Here is a 14,790-nt window from a genome sequence, read left to right on the forward strand (position 1 = left end):
CAGCGCAAGCGCTGTTTCACGCCGGTTTTCTGTGAGAACGTGGTATTTCTCCGGTCGAGCCGGCCCATTCGTGCCGAAGCATGGCTCTCCCACTTGCAAATAGTTTATACAAATAATAATAATAATTAAACATAAAATATTTATTCAACAAACATTCACACCACACTACACTCAACTTTCAAGCAGTCGCGCGACGTCTAATAGACTCCTCTCAATATATTTTTGTTGATATTATCGATATTTCTCGTTGAATCCGTATCATTCTCCCAGTAGCTTTTTATAATTTATCTATCTACCAAATAAATAGCTTACACTAAATTTACTCTCCACACCCCCTTTGCAGCAAGGAGCTCAATTGTTTTGGTCTCGTCGCCGGCGTCGAAAAGACTCCGCGCGCCTCTCTTATAATTTTATATGTAGTTTTCATATAATTGAGGCAAATTCTATGTTTATTTATAAAACTAAGTCGTCGGTGACCGATAACATCGAGTGTTATTGCTAGATGAAGAAAAAATTGAAACTAGGATAAGAAAATTCCGATCACTTTTTCTGCCCCTGTTTACACCAGCTAAGCTACTTTGGATCACCGGATTTTATAACTAAGTTTTAAGAGCAATAATTTAATTTATGAAATAATAAATAATGTTGAATGAAAAGTGTTTTGTTTCCCAAATTCACCTACGACGTCTTTTAGGTTACGCGCGACTACTGCCGTTTCAAAATAGCGCACGCCCGCTTGAAGGTTAAATACACATATTAAACAGATACAAAGTACAAAAAAATATATAAACAAGATAAAGTAACAAAAAGAATTATAATAATAATAATAAGAAGAGAGAAATTGAAATAAATGATTAATTCCGAATTAGATTGAAGCGACACATTCTACTAATAAAATTGTTTTCTGTGGATATCGAAAGCAGCAGAATATGAATGAGAGCTGTCCGAAATCGGTATAATTAGCGGTCATTAGGGAAGGCCTACGTTCAGCTGTGATGATGATGATGATGATGATGATGATGATGATGATGATGATGATGATGATGATGATGATGATGATGATGATGATGATGATGATGATGATAATGAATGATATCGAAGCTGTAATAATGAATTAAAAGATACCGAATCAGGGTTCATGTTAACCTTTATAAAACATCTGTTTTCGGTAAAATGGTATGAAGACATTAACCACCTACCAATTTGTAAGTCGAAGCGTTTTCTCCTCGTGAAATGCCAGCGGTGAAGCCTTAACAAGGCGAGGTCCATGCAGTTAAGATCATTGCATCCGATTGAATCCAAGTAATTATCGATTTATTTGACATTTTATGCAACGCCGAGCAGTCGAATGCCGGCGTTGGATATTGAACATTGAGACGGGGGCACAGGGTGTATTTTTGGATGAGACCGCGCCAATGTCTCGTCGACCCATTGACGACACGCGATAGTTCTTGTTGACTGTGATGTGTAAGATATAGATGCTCGTTTCGTCACAATTTCATTAAAAATAACGTCGTATTAAAATTGAACCAAAATTTGGAGCGAGAGCTATGAAGTATTAAGCGACCTCCAAAAAGGAGGAGGTTATAATATGTTCGTCTGTTTGCAATAATTTAAAGATTGCTTGTTGCTTGTTATGTTCGGGCACTGCCCTGCGTTCGTTGCTTCTCATTTAGATATACCCAATTCTTTAGAGCTCGCTAAGCATAGTATGTATTCATATCCGTTTGTAGGTTTACACTTAATTTGAGTTATTACTTTGTATATACTTTGCTAAGCGATTTTCATTTTGATTGCACACCTTTCAGAAATTCTATTCTTATAAAATAATGATTTGATAATATTATCATGAAACAATATCTAGGTATTGGACGCAAGCCCACACAAGGTCATGTATTAAGTGGATGTACCGGTCTGCAAATGTTTGTAAATTGTATGTTTGTCCACTACAGCGCTATCATCCACCAAACACGTCCTTTGGCCCCGATCACTCGTCCTTATACTTGACAGTGCCCTAAATAATGTAATCTTGTTTGCTCCTTGGTGATAACTGGTACGACTCTTACTATTGAGGTACAACGTATGATAAGAACATAATAATGCATTAGTAATTAAAATTAAATTAAAAATTATTGAGTGCCTTTATTATTTTTAGGATGGGTTTTAATTTGGCTATGAAAACTATGCAAACAGAAGAACAGCATAAGCGCGAAAGGAAGATAGTTTTTAGGGTTCCGTACTCAAAGGGTAAAAACGGGACCCTATTTCTGAGACTTCGTTGTCTGTCCATCTGTCTGTCTCCAGGCTGTATCTCAAGAACCGCTATAGTTAGACTTCTGAAATTTTCACAGATTATATTGTATATCTGTTGCCGCTATAACAACAAATACTGAAAACAAAATACAATTAATATTTAAGGCGGCTCCCATACAAAAACACAATTTTTAGCCTATTTTTGCTCTGTATCGTTACGGAACCCGTCGTGCTCGAGTCCGACTCGCACTTGGGCGATTTTTCCTTTATCTTCCTTCGTCAGTGTAAAAATGTAATTTTGTATCCACATCTGCATTAGATTGTGAGTATTAGTGTTTTTACTTTATAACTTACAAGATTTTTATCTAATATATCAAAATAAGTCGGGTTTTCCTTCCTGACGCTATTACTCCAGAACGCACGAACCGATTTCCACGGTTTTACATTCGTTGGAAAGGTCTCGGGCTCCGTGAGGTCTATAGAAAAAAAATCAGAAAAAACTTCAAGAGAAAAGCAGGAAAAGAGGGAAAATCACTAGTAATATATAATATAATCTAGATACGACTTGCATTCGCTCAAGGATTAATAAAAATACTTTAAATAGCCATACAGTTTAGGAGTCACGGTAGTTTTATTATTAGCGTATATTTAGTACTGAAACATTCATTAGTGTAATAAAAGTCAACAAATAAATAATATTTTTCCTAGATTCAAACTAAAAATAACTAACAACAAAAATATCTCCACGTTATTCTAATTTAATACTCCATAAAATCATACCTGTTAAGATTCAGCCAAACGAGCGTAATTTGTGAGTTGTGACTTGTGAGTCGCAGAATTTCGGCTGGCAGAAAAAGTCCTGTTTGATTCACACGAGCGTAATTTTTTGAGTCATGGTTAGTATGAAAAGATATTTACGCGGTAGAAATTCTGCAACTCACAAAATTACGCCCTTTTGGCTTCACCCTAAAACCTGAATAAAGCGCAAAAATGTATAAAATTGTGTTGTGTATGTAAAAAAATATCCACAGCCGAACATAGAACTTCCTCCTTTTTGGAAGTCCTCCACCACCACCACTAATCACTAATATTATAAATGCTTGAGTGAGTCTGTCTGCCTGTTACCTCTTTACGCTCAAAACGCTGAACCGTTTTTTGCTGAAATTTGGTATAATATACTTTGAGTCACTGCAGGAAAGGGCACAGAAATCAGAATACTTACACCCGAAAAAATGTATGGTTCAAGTGCGATAAATAATATTAACGCAACGTAGTTACGGGCGTGATCTAGTTCAAACACAAATTAATAATTATTTAAAAATGAATGCAGAATCTATAAGTACATAATTGTACATCGAGTGCGGTAATAGTAAAAACAGTTAGCAGCTACGGTACTTAGTTTTTTACTTATTAGAATGACGGTGCAGGTGATCAAATCTCTGTTACATTCGTACTGACCACAGACATAGATCAAGATAGATACCGCATGCGTATGTACTTCGCGTGCCATATCGCGTTCCCAAGCGACGAGCAATGTTCGTCTTTCAAAAGTCTGTTCTTTAGTCTGCTACCGAAATCGGACGTCAATCGGCGTTTTAAAATTGCCTAAATGATTAAAAGTGCCGCATTGAGCTGTATAAATACAAATCAAAACGTTGGGCTTGATATTGGACACATTTCTTATCATCGGTACGTCACAGTGGTAGGAAAAAAGTGACACGCTTGTTTTCATGCAAATGGAGCGACATGCGGTATATATCTTGATCTATGTCTGTGGACTGTAGTACTGACGGTTCGAAGTCGGTCAAGTGTTATAGCCGTTCATTCCTTTTATCTTCCACTAATTTTTGCCTGCAACTGCGCCCACAGAAACCTTAGTTTTAGGATAAATAGTACAAAATTATTATAGATCGTATTATGATGAATACGATCTATAATAATTTGATAGATAGGATTATGTAATACTTCCGTAGTTGATTTCAAAACCAAGCGAGGCTGGTAGCCTTGTAGGTTTTTACCTGACACGAAATTTTGTGTAAAACTTGCATTTTACTATTTGGTGTTTGTGTCACTTATATCTATATATTAATACGTGAGAGAAAAACTTTGTAACCCTTTTTACGAAAAATGGTAGGTGCATGAAATTTTGCACAGTTATAGTTTATATGGTGAAGGAGTGCATCGAGCTAATATTATTTTAAAATGCTGCTTTTATCATATTTATTTTTAACAAATAAAACGTTACACACCCTACGACACTACTACTAGGACAAATGACAGATTTTTGAGTGACAAGCCTATACATACAAATTAAACTCTTTTATTTATGGTTGAAGTCAACAATTTGACAAATTGAAAATGGATTATTGTTTTTTTTTTTAAATTTAATTTTAGATACTATTAAACAATGCTTAAACGGCCAGTCTGAAATCAGCTGAGTCCCAGAGACAAGAATTGAAAAAAACTATGATGAAGTCAATATTTTTTACAAAATATAGGTAGTAGTCCTAATGTCGTTGCAAGTAAGGTCGAATTTCGACCATTGGGCGATCTCTAGTATTAAAGTAAAATTGTAGTGGCATTATTTCTCACTATGCGGTGTAAGCAAAACCTAAGTCGGACTTTGACCAAATTAGTAAGAAATAAAGAATGTGTAGGTAAACATATTTTGTTCAATATAACCTGACCATTTAGCCAAGACTTTTTCGTTACTGCTTCGTTATAGAATCGCCGATCAAAATGTATGGGAATATGACGTTGACGTTCGACTCGTCTTATGTCGTTTCCATACATTTTGATCGGCGATTCTATAACGAAGCGATAAAAGGGCTCACCTCCCTGTACTAACTGCAAAAACGCCAGCTCTACAGCATTGCAAAAGAGATAGTTTAGACTTTAGAGTCTACGCTTACAAAAAAGTAAAAACCGAGAGACGATCAATAACACTTTATTGACACTACCATCTCTATGAAGTGACACGTCTCAGAATTAGACGAAAGTATCTAAGTGCCTTCTGAAAATGGGTTATCCGCGGATAGTGGATACCTATATCAATAATTACGGCCATTCCCAATATTTGATCTATCTCTGATTTTGCCCTACTAGAGATAGGAATAGCTCACATTAGACATTACGGACATATATTTTATGTCAATTGTGAGCTATTCCTATCTCTAGTAGGGCAAAACCAGAGATAGATCAAATATTGGGAACGGCCGTAAAACGTAAAGGAAATAGAATCAACGTTAGAAGTTTTGGGTAGAGCTAATAAGCTAGCTAATATATTATCCGAAATTATTTTATACGTGGGAGAGCCATGCTTCGGCACGAATGGGCCGGCTCGACCGGAGAAATACCACGTTCTCACAGAAAACCGGCGTGAAACAGCGCTTGCGCTGTGTTTCGCCGAGTGAGTGAGTTTACCGGAGGCCCAATTCCCTTCCCTATCCTCCCCTATTCCCTTCCCTTCCCATCCCTACCCTCCCCTATTACCCTATTCCCTCTTAAAAGGCCGGCAACGCACCTGCAGCTCTTCTGATGCTGCGAGTGTCCATGGGCGACGGAAGTTGCTTTCCATCAGGTGACCCGTTTGCTCGTTTGCCCCCTTCTTTCATAAAAAAAAAGAAATACGAAATGACGTTTATAATGGGAGACCGAGGCAAAACTTTTGGTTACAATAGTCGGCACATCGACTATGAGGTTTTAGTATTTAGATACCTACTCGTAAACTTTACAGGAATTCGAGGTTGGTTCTTGTTTTAATACAAATTTTCCTCACGCGCTAATATTACACAGATTGTTCGAATGAACACCGTTATCCTTAAAACCATCAAATTGAACAAGTTTTTCTATGAGAACAATGCTGGGAACTCAAACGGGCTCATTTGATGGTTTTAAGGATAACGGTGTTCACCCTAACAACCTGTATATCAACTTCTAGGCCTAGAGCCGGAAAAAGCATTTTTGGCAAAGGCCGGTTCGAAAGCTCGTCAATTTTCATGTCAAAGCTAGCAATGCCAATTCAATTTACATTGTTCCAATTTTGACTATGTAATTAACGAATAACGAAGGCATCTTAAAGGTTCAGTACCCTTACGAAGTCTTTATGAACACCCGTAGGGTAAGTAGAGGTCCAGCTCCTTACCAAAAGTCCCACTAAGGGCTTCCACACAAAACTCCCAATCCGCAGCTCATCGTAAATATCTGCGACAAAATTCATGATAAAAATAACATTACGATGCGATGAGATGTGTTTTGTGTGGGAGCCCTAACTCCAGTGGGGTATCCACCCCCCCACGAGCACTAGGCCACGGTCGCAGCGCTGACCCGCGTGCCGCAATAGCCGAGGGGGAAAGTGGCCCGGCCGGTCCGCGGTCGGCACACTTGTGAGTTTTGCAACCCTGGTACCTGTCAGCCGCCTGGCGTGAGATGATATTGATACTTGTGTTGATGAAGATGACTTGGAATAGTTGATGTATGTCTATGCTAAGTACTCACATACGGTTTTACTCGATCGAGCAATCACGTAGACTGTAGAGTAAAAACCACGGCTCGGGCTTTTACTCTACACATTTAGCATTACTCGATATTTTACTGCAAATCGAGTAAAAATGAATAATTAAAGAGTTGAGTATGGCTTGAGGCGATGCAAGCCTTCGAGCTGTGAGTTTTGCGCTCCACACGGTAATTTTTACTCGATTTGGAGTAAAACTATCGAGTAAAACCATACCGTGAGTACCCAGCATATTTTTTTTAATGAAATAAGAGGCCAAACGAGCAAACGGGTCACCTGATGGAAAGCAACTTCCTTCGCCCCCCTAACACGAAACATCAGAAGAGCTGCAGATGCGTTGCCGGCCTTTTAAGATGGAATAGGATTACAGAGTTAGGGGAGGTAAAGAAGGGAATAGGGAAGGGAAGGGTAGGGAATTGGGCCTCCGGTAAACTCACTCACTCGGCGAAACACAGCGCAAGCGCTGTTTCACGCCTGTTTCCTGTGTGCCCGTGGTATTTCTCCGATCGAGCCGGCCCATTCGTGCCGAAGCATGGCTCTACCACGTAAAGATACGATAGCTCTACGATATTGCCTACCCCTTACTACATTATCTACAGCTAGGTTAACACTACGCTATTACTACACTACAGGTTAACACTGCGCTATAATTGCCTACTCCTTACTACGATATAAGGTCTGCATTGTCGTTGTAAAAGTTGCGTGTTAGACAAGGACTAATAAAGATGCAAGCGGACCTTGAATATTTATTAGTAAAAAGGCTATAGTGTATAGTTTTAACTACTTAGATTATTGGTATATTATGGCCTAATAGTTCAATTAATCCTTAAAATATTATATTTTTTTCGGATTGCTTAAACTATCAGGTTTCATGGAGAATACTCCAAAGCTCACTGCCAAAAAAACAACGTTTTTATACCTACTTTAATTCTATAAAACACTCCAATGGCGTTTTTTAATACGAGCTTATTCTGTAGGTACATAATTTTTATACAAGAGACTTTAAAGTCTCGAGAAATATGAAATGCTGTTAAAATAATATAGTAAATAATATCCCACCAAAAACATTTTCATGTAAACATGTTGCCAAGACGAGAACATAATATAGTTCGGGGTGTCAAAAAGTAATGAGATCTCATGTAGAGCCATTTTTATGAGATTTTCTGTGAGTGACCACAGACTCAAACTTACTTGACTTTTAAAATTGGGACTATCTGCCATTATTCAAACCAAAGTTACGAGGGTTCAAAAATACGACGAAACGTTTCCATAAAAGGTAGTTAGTACCCTTGCGCTTCGCTTGGCTCATCTTGGCGGGGACACTACCGTGCCCCGAGATTTTCTTTACAATAACTGGAAACAAATAGCTCTTAGCGGCTTTCCGCTTGCCTTAGCGATATTTGTCCAACGTTTTAAATACATAAGGAAAAGCGTAAACATTACTTAAAGCCTCGCAATGACCCGCTTGCGAGCAAATTTTTTGCCAGCGAGTTATTACTGTTCACCGACAGTTTACCTTTTAGCAAACAAAAATATTATTACAGCATTTTTTTATACTTTTTAATGATCCATAAAACAGTTAATGCTATAATTTCCTGTCTAGCTCGAATTCTAAAGGCCAAACGTCCTTGACAGTCCATGTATATATATATTATAGAAGAGGATACATTTTCCATAATTTTCCGGATATTAATTGTACAGTTATATACATCAGCCAGGTTATGGTTCATAACTTTTTTTTAACTATCTTAATGTGAGAAAATGACAGCAAATCATGAGTTCGAGTGAGCCGCTATTACAATAAACTGCTTCTCCTTGACGTGATGTCCATAATTTACCAAAATTTCAGGATATTTTCCTGTCTGTACACTCGTTATTAATAAAAGCCCACAATTGCCCAAATGTCACCTGAATACAGGTGCTATATGGCTGGAGGCGACGTATCGCAACGCGTTACATACGAGACGAGGAAGCTGTGGTTGAGCAACCCGCGCGTTACACCACAGACAACCTGGTGCTGCGTCACCATGACAACGCGACACTGTGACACTGCAACGCCATGTCATGCCGCTGACAGTGTGACACCGTTGGTAAGTTCTTAAAATTAAACCAGTTTACAGGCCAATGCCCATGACGTCAGTGTTGTTCAGTTTGAGTGCATTATCGTATGATATGACTTCCTGACCAGTCGCACTTAATAGTACTATCCTGGAAATTGATTCCTTGGCAGTTGACGGACCTGCGACATTTGGTTGGGTTCATTTTTTTTACGAAATAAGGGGGTAAGCGAGCAAACGGGTCACCTGATGGAAAGCAACTTCCGTCGCCCATGGACACTCGCAGCATCAGAAGAGCTGCAGGTGCGTTGCCGGCCTTTTAAGAGGGAATAGGGTAATAGGGGAGGGTAGGGATGGGAGGGGAAGGGAATAGGACAGGGTAGGGATGGGAGGGGAAGGGAATAGGACAGGGTAGAGAAGGGAATAGGGTAGGGGATTGGGCCTCCGGTAAACTCACTCACTCGGCGAAACACAGCGCAAGCGCTGTTTCACGCCGGTTTTCTGTGAGAACGTGGTATTTCTCCGCTCGAGCCGGCCCATTCGTGCCGAAGCATGGCTCTCCCATTGTATAAATTCAATACTAATCATGATCTGATGACTAGGTTTGACGTAACCGACCAATTTCTGTACGTCCGCCATCTGCCTAGGAATCAACTTCTCTGAATATACATTAAAAAAGTACGTGACTTTTTGGGGAGCATGCTGGGTTTTACTTCGGAAACTATACTATACGTATAATGTATTTTGCAGCTGACTCAGTGTTGACTTCAGAGCTTGAGGTCCAATGTAATGAAGGAACTCAGTGCAGCGACACTACAATCTTGGAGCTGACGACGGAAAATAAACTATTGATTTCCATGGGCATACAATCAAGTTTATCATATGAAATGCTACGGACTTCACAGACACAGTAGCGTCGACTGAGGCACCTGCAGTTACAGTCATTAATCATTGTACCGTTTAAAAGTGCTACCTATGGTGAAACTTTCTTGAATGGGCTAGTGAGCAAAATATTAAAGTCATTTCCAGTTTCTGCGTATATTGGATGCAATTGCATACTATTAAGAGACATACACTAGGGCCGTTTTTCCATACAAACGCTGTCGTCTGTTTCCTCCCTGGATAATGCTGGTAGCGTTATAATTTTTTTTCCTAAATATTTATGGCCACTAAGCATGTCGCTATGTTTTCTTTTATATATGTCGCAGCCGACTGGTTTAAATAGCCGTTCAATCAGCTAGCCCTTTGACTGAACAACGCCATTCAATCACACGGCTTTACGTCGTTTAGTCGGCTTGTTGACTACAACGTTCAACACTACAGCTAGACGACGCTTAGCCAACTGGTTTAATGGCAAATTAATTAGGGTGATAAACTTGGTGTATCCTCTTAATAAAATGTGTTAATAAAACGAAGGAGCACACATGATAGTCAAACAGAGTTTAATACGAAGTAATTAATTTGGAACATAAAAGTACGAAGAGCTCAGTATGGACATTAATAACACTACTAAATTCATTTCAATTTGATCTACTTTATTTTACTTTTTTATAATATTTAGACCATAATAATTAATTCAAACACAGTATAACGGCATTCCTTAGTTACTTTCTTTTATGAATTATTATTTTTTAAACAAAAAATTGAAAACTTGCACGGAATTCAAAAGTGTAAAGATTGAGTAGAGAAAACGTTGAATTATTATGGGAGAATTCTGAAAAAACCACTATTTAAATAATAACAATTATTTAACACTTTCTTGTGAGTGGAAATCGGTTTTTAATTTTTTGTTAAAAAATAGTATGCTTTCTCTTTTTAAATTAAATTTAAACAGTTGAACTCTTAACTACTTAGTACTGCAGATTTCAATAAAATTGCACATTACTTTGTATAAAACTCATCAAATCAGAAAGTGAGATAATACGCTTGCAGCTATTCAAACAATTTTCTTCCAAGACTCAGGAGTTCTGTCAGTAATTTAGGATCTAGGATGCACCTTTGTGTATGTAAACTCATTAACATTATGCTATGGTAAATGCTTCGAGTTCCGCAATGTTGAAATTTTCAAACGCCTGTCTTTAAACACCCGGGTCGAGTTCTGCCCAGTGACTTTGGATTTATGATACAATTTTGCAGGAAAACATATCAAGTCAACATACATGTTTAAACTACTTAAAACAAAGTTATAATATATAATATTATGTTACGCTCAAAGACCGAAAACGCTCAATGAGCGGAAAAATAGCTCACAACGCGTTGTAGTCACAAATCACAAACGGCGGAGCAATCGATGAACATACATAAAAAAATCAACAGCCGAACATAGAACCTCCTCCTTTTTGGAAGTCGGTTAAAAATGACACAATTACATCCAGTTGCGTCTCTGAAATAAACCATAATAGCTAACGTATTCCCCTTCCATTGCTCTTTGCTACTAGTTTTTACAATTATTATGTGCTCGATGACGACTATTACGTTACGCGTGTGAGTTCATGGTGATTATCGATTTGATACTTCCAATGAAGAGGGTCAGACGAGTCTACACGCTATAATTTTACTATTACTTTTAGTCGGAATAATGGCCATTATGATTGAATATAAAAGGCTATTGTACGGACACTTTAAAGTCTTCTTTGGATAATCTGAGTTAAAGTTGAACCTGTGTTTAGCAGGCTTCGTGTTTAAAAATATTGTATGGGAAATAAGAGAAAAATCAATAAAATATAATATGATAAACCAGGATTAATTTTAGCCCAGACCGATGCAGGTAGCTTTAGTGACATCAAACAACTAGGTTACCATAATTTCTATGTCGGGTGTATAATAATTATTCGTAAGATTTATAAAATAAAATGGCTACGAGGTAACCCGTCAAAGTCGTGTGGGGTAGTTTACGCCGGCCAAGGTCGCATTGACGAAAGTCGGTGTAAAATACATAATATTACAACACGGCTAACCTCGTTATGGCTGCTGGCGAGAGAACACGCGAGCCGGGTTTAGTAATCAAAACAAACCAGCCCCGCTCGGATATGTCAAACGCTCTCGTAACATTTACACACCTCGCTCATAATACTTTAGCGGGGAAATACTGGGCTCTGTTAGCGCTAATGACAGGTAAATGTAGAGAAACACTTTTGTTATATTATTCCTTGTAATATGGCGCTGCATCGACATACTTTTGTTATGTTTCTAGCAATATAAGGCACATATATTTTGTTAATCGCATTTTGAAAGTTAATTCGTTATCATACTTACGATAAAAGCCTTATAATTATCAGGAATTATTTAAGCAATCTTTGCATGTTTGTCAGCCACATTTTGGGTGATATAATCTCATAATAATTAAAGTCACAAAAGGCCTTCTAATTGATAACAATAAATTGGGCAAATAAAACAAATACATACATACCAAAACAAATCCGTCCCTTCGAGATCCAACTCGTAACTGCAACAAAAGAAAAATCATCAAAGCATCCGTTCGGCCTCGTACTTTGTCACCCGAAACCCGGGTACCTCACAAATTACAGGTTGCAGGTATGAAAACACATGTTTTTTCTTTTTTTTTCATCATCTTTGGGTTTTTTTTTCTTGGTCATCTTTGAATCATGTTATAAAGTGGGCAGTGGTCACTCGCTGTGACCGTATTTACTTGCATTTCAACTAACTGCAGGAAATGTGTTAATACAACACGTGACCGAAAGCTCACCTGACCACCTCACGTTTTCATGCTTATTTCGTTATATCGACAATTTTTATTACTAAATATGTGACTCATGTAATGTAAAAATGTACTTGAATTATTTTTCTACATGAGAATAAATTATAAAGTTTTCTGTATTATTTTATTGACACTCGTTACTAATATAACCTCACGTTTTCGCAAATAAACTGGTTTATTTAAAAGTTCTAATAGAAACTCAGTATATCAAATTAAATACATCAGAATATGCTAGTCAAACAAACGATACTCTACAACTGAAGACGCGAGGCCTCTTCGACCGCATCGTATCTGAGGGTTAAGGGTTACTACGGCTTGATCGCCATCGATCATCTGGTCGTGGACATCGCCTTGGGATTTTGTCGTAATTGTTATATAAGTGTATGAGAATGCAAGGCCTAGGTCGCCAGCGACGTAACTCGGTTTCGACTTTTTGGGTCACGGCGGTCTTGTATTTAGAGGATAGCACACGGCTGCACTTCCACCGTCCTAGCCACGTTTCGTCAGCAGCCCAGCGACCTCTTGTAGACTAACTGGTCTCGGAGGAATCTTACGGTATTTCTATTTTCTAACGATAATTTTTTTTTCTGATAATATGTATCGACGGTTGTTTGATGCAGATTTTTTGTTCTTAACTTTTTTATTTGAGAAGGTTTTGTGTTATTTGAAATATTAATATATCCATTTTTGAGTTCATTTGATGATAATTTTGCTGGTAACTCTAGTGATTTAGTCGTACAAAGTTCGAGAAAACTGAGATTAAATAAATAAAAGAGTATCATAATCAAAACCGTAAGACGACTTTTAGCAAGATGATTTTGAACTACAAGGACTGAAAACTCATGAATGAACTTATCAATGAAATGATGAATGAAGTCTAGCGTAAATGTGTTTCGAGTTTCGACGTAGACAATTACATTGTTTCTCACAGAGTATAACACGAACTGATCTTACAAAATATATTTTAAAATTGAAACTGGTTGATTCTCACCCCTACCCGTTGCAACTTGTATCATCGGTCAGATCCAATTCTAGAAAAAAATACTGCGACACGAGAATTGTATATATCAGAAAATTACACAACATTTTATAAATAATATTTTATCTCTGTAGACTCTAAATGCGTATCATCAAAATAATACATTATACGCTCGAATTATTGTTTCGGCGGTAATTCGCAATTCCCAAGATAATGATTGAGCTGGATTTATAAATAAATTGGTCGCATTGACCTTTGCGAGTGTTACGAAAATAAAAACTTCCAAAAAGTTCTAGCACTTTAACTGGGGCAGGTTTCAATAAACTCCGGATACGCTTAACCTCGACTAAAATAAGTTCAATCACAAATAAATAATTAAGTAATTCGGTTAAAAATAAACTGTCACTTGCTACAGGAATTAAAGACTATAAACCTTTGGTTCGACTAGATGGTCTTTCTTTAAGATCAATCGACTGAGTTTCTAGTATAAAAATATTTTCCGGTTTCAAAACCACTAGATGACAAGAAAGTATATTTCTTTTTTATAATTTAACAACATTTATCTATAATGAAGGAAACATTGAAGTGTAACTGTAAACTAATACCACACTATATATCTAATACTATAGAGTATAGACATCAATTTTTTGTTTGTTGATAAGATTTTTAGATTCTTATCGATTTTGGAGCAGCTAACACAATAGGACACATTGAAGATAATATTTGGGAGAAGGAATTTCTTTCAGACGAGTCTCTGGCAGCAATTTATCCATGATATGATAAAGACTAACAACTTTTCATGAAATTAGTATTTTCAACATCAATATCATCATAACGAGTCTATAATGGCGGGTTGCAACAGCCTGCCCCCTGGCAGAGTATGTCGGAGGTGCACAAGGTCCGTTTTTGTTGTGCATACAATCTAGGTTCCGTTTTTAGTTATTTAAGACTAGTTAGCGTTCTTGGCCTCCTTTGCAACACGCGAACGTAACTTTTGATGCGGCAGATAGGGTTTGTCGACAGGTCGACCGACCGATTGGGAGTAAACAAACAACTCGTTTTGACGAAATATACGTGAATGGAAACGTACCCGTGGACCGAGGAAAGAAGTTGAATAAATTACGACACATTTTTGCCAAAAAAATCTTCGTGACACCCGATAATTTACATTAAGATATTATAATTTTTAAATCTTCTATTATTTCATACAGCGGATGATTTAGCGTTTAGTTATAAATAGAAGATTCATTATTACATTGTGTAAAAAGTA

General features: G+C 37.5%; 1 protein-coding gene across 1 annotated transcript in view; it reads right to left on the minus strand.

Annotated features, from left to right (window-relative positions):
* LOC121727398 (scavenger receptor class B member 1) overlaps positions 1-14,790 on the minus strand; it is an 85,450-nt gene that overhangs the window by 51,151 nt on the left and 19,509 nt on the right. Inside the window, exon 2 of the mRNA XM_042115230.1 lies at positions 12,233-12,268. The gene's annotated coding sequence lies outside the window, so the exon portion shown is untranslated. The remainder of the gene's footprint in view (positions 1-12,232; positions 12,269-14,790) is intronic.

The sequence above is a fragment of the Aricia agestis genome, chromosome 5 (assembly GCF_905147365.1).
Source record: "Aricia agestis chromosome 5, ilAriAges1.1, whole genome shotgun sequence".
Taxonomy (NCBI): Eukaryota; Metazoa; Arthropoda; class Insecta; order Lepidoptera; family Lycaenidae; genus Aricia; species Aricia agestis.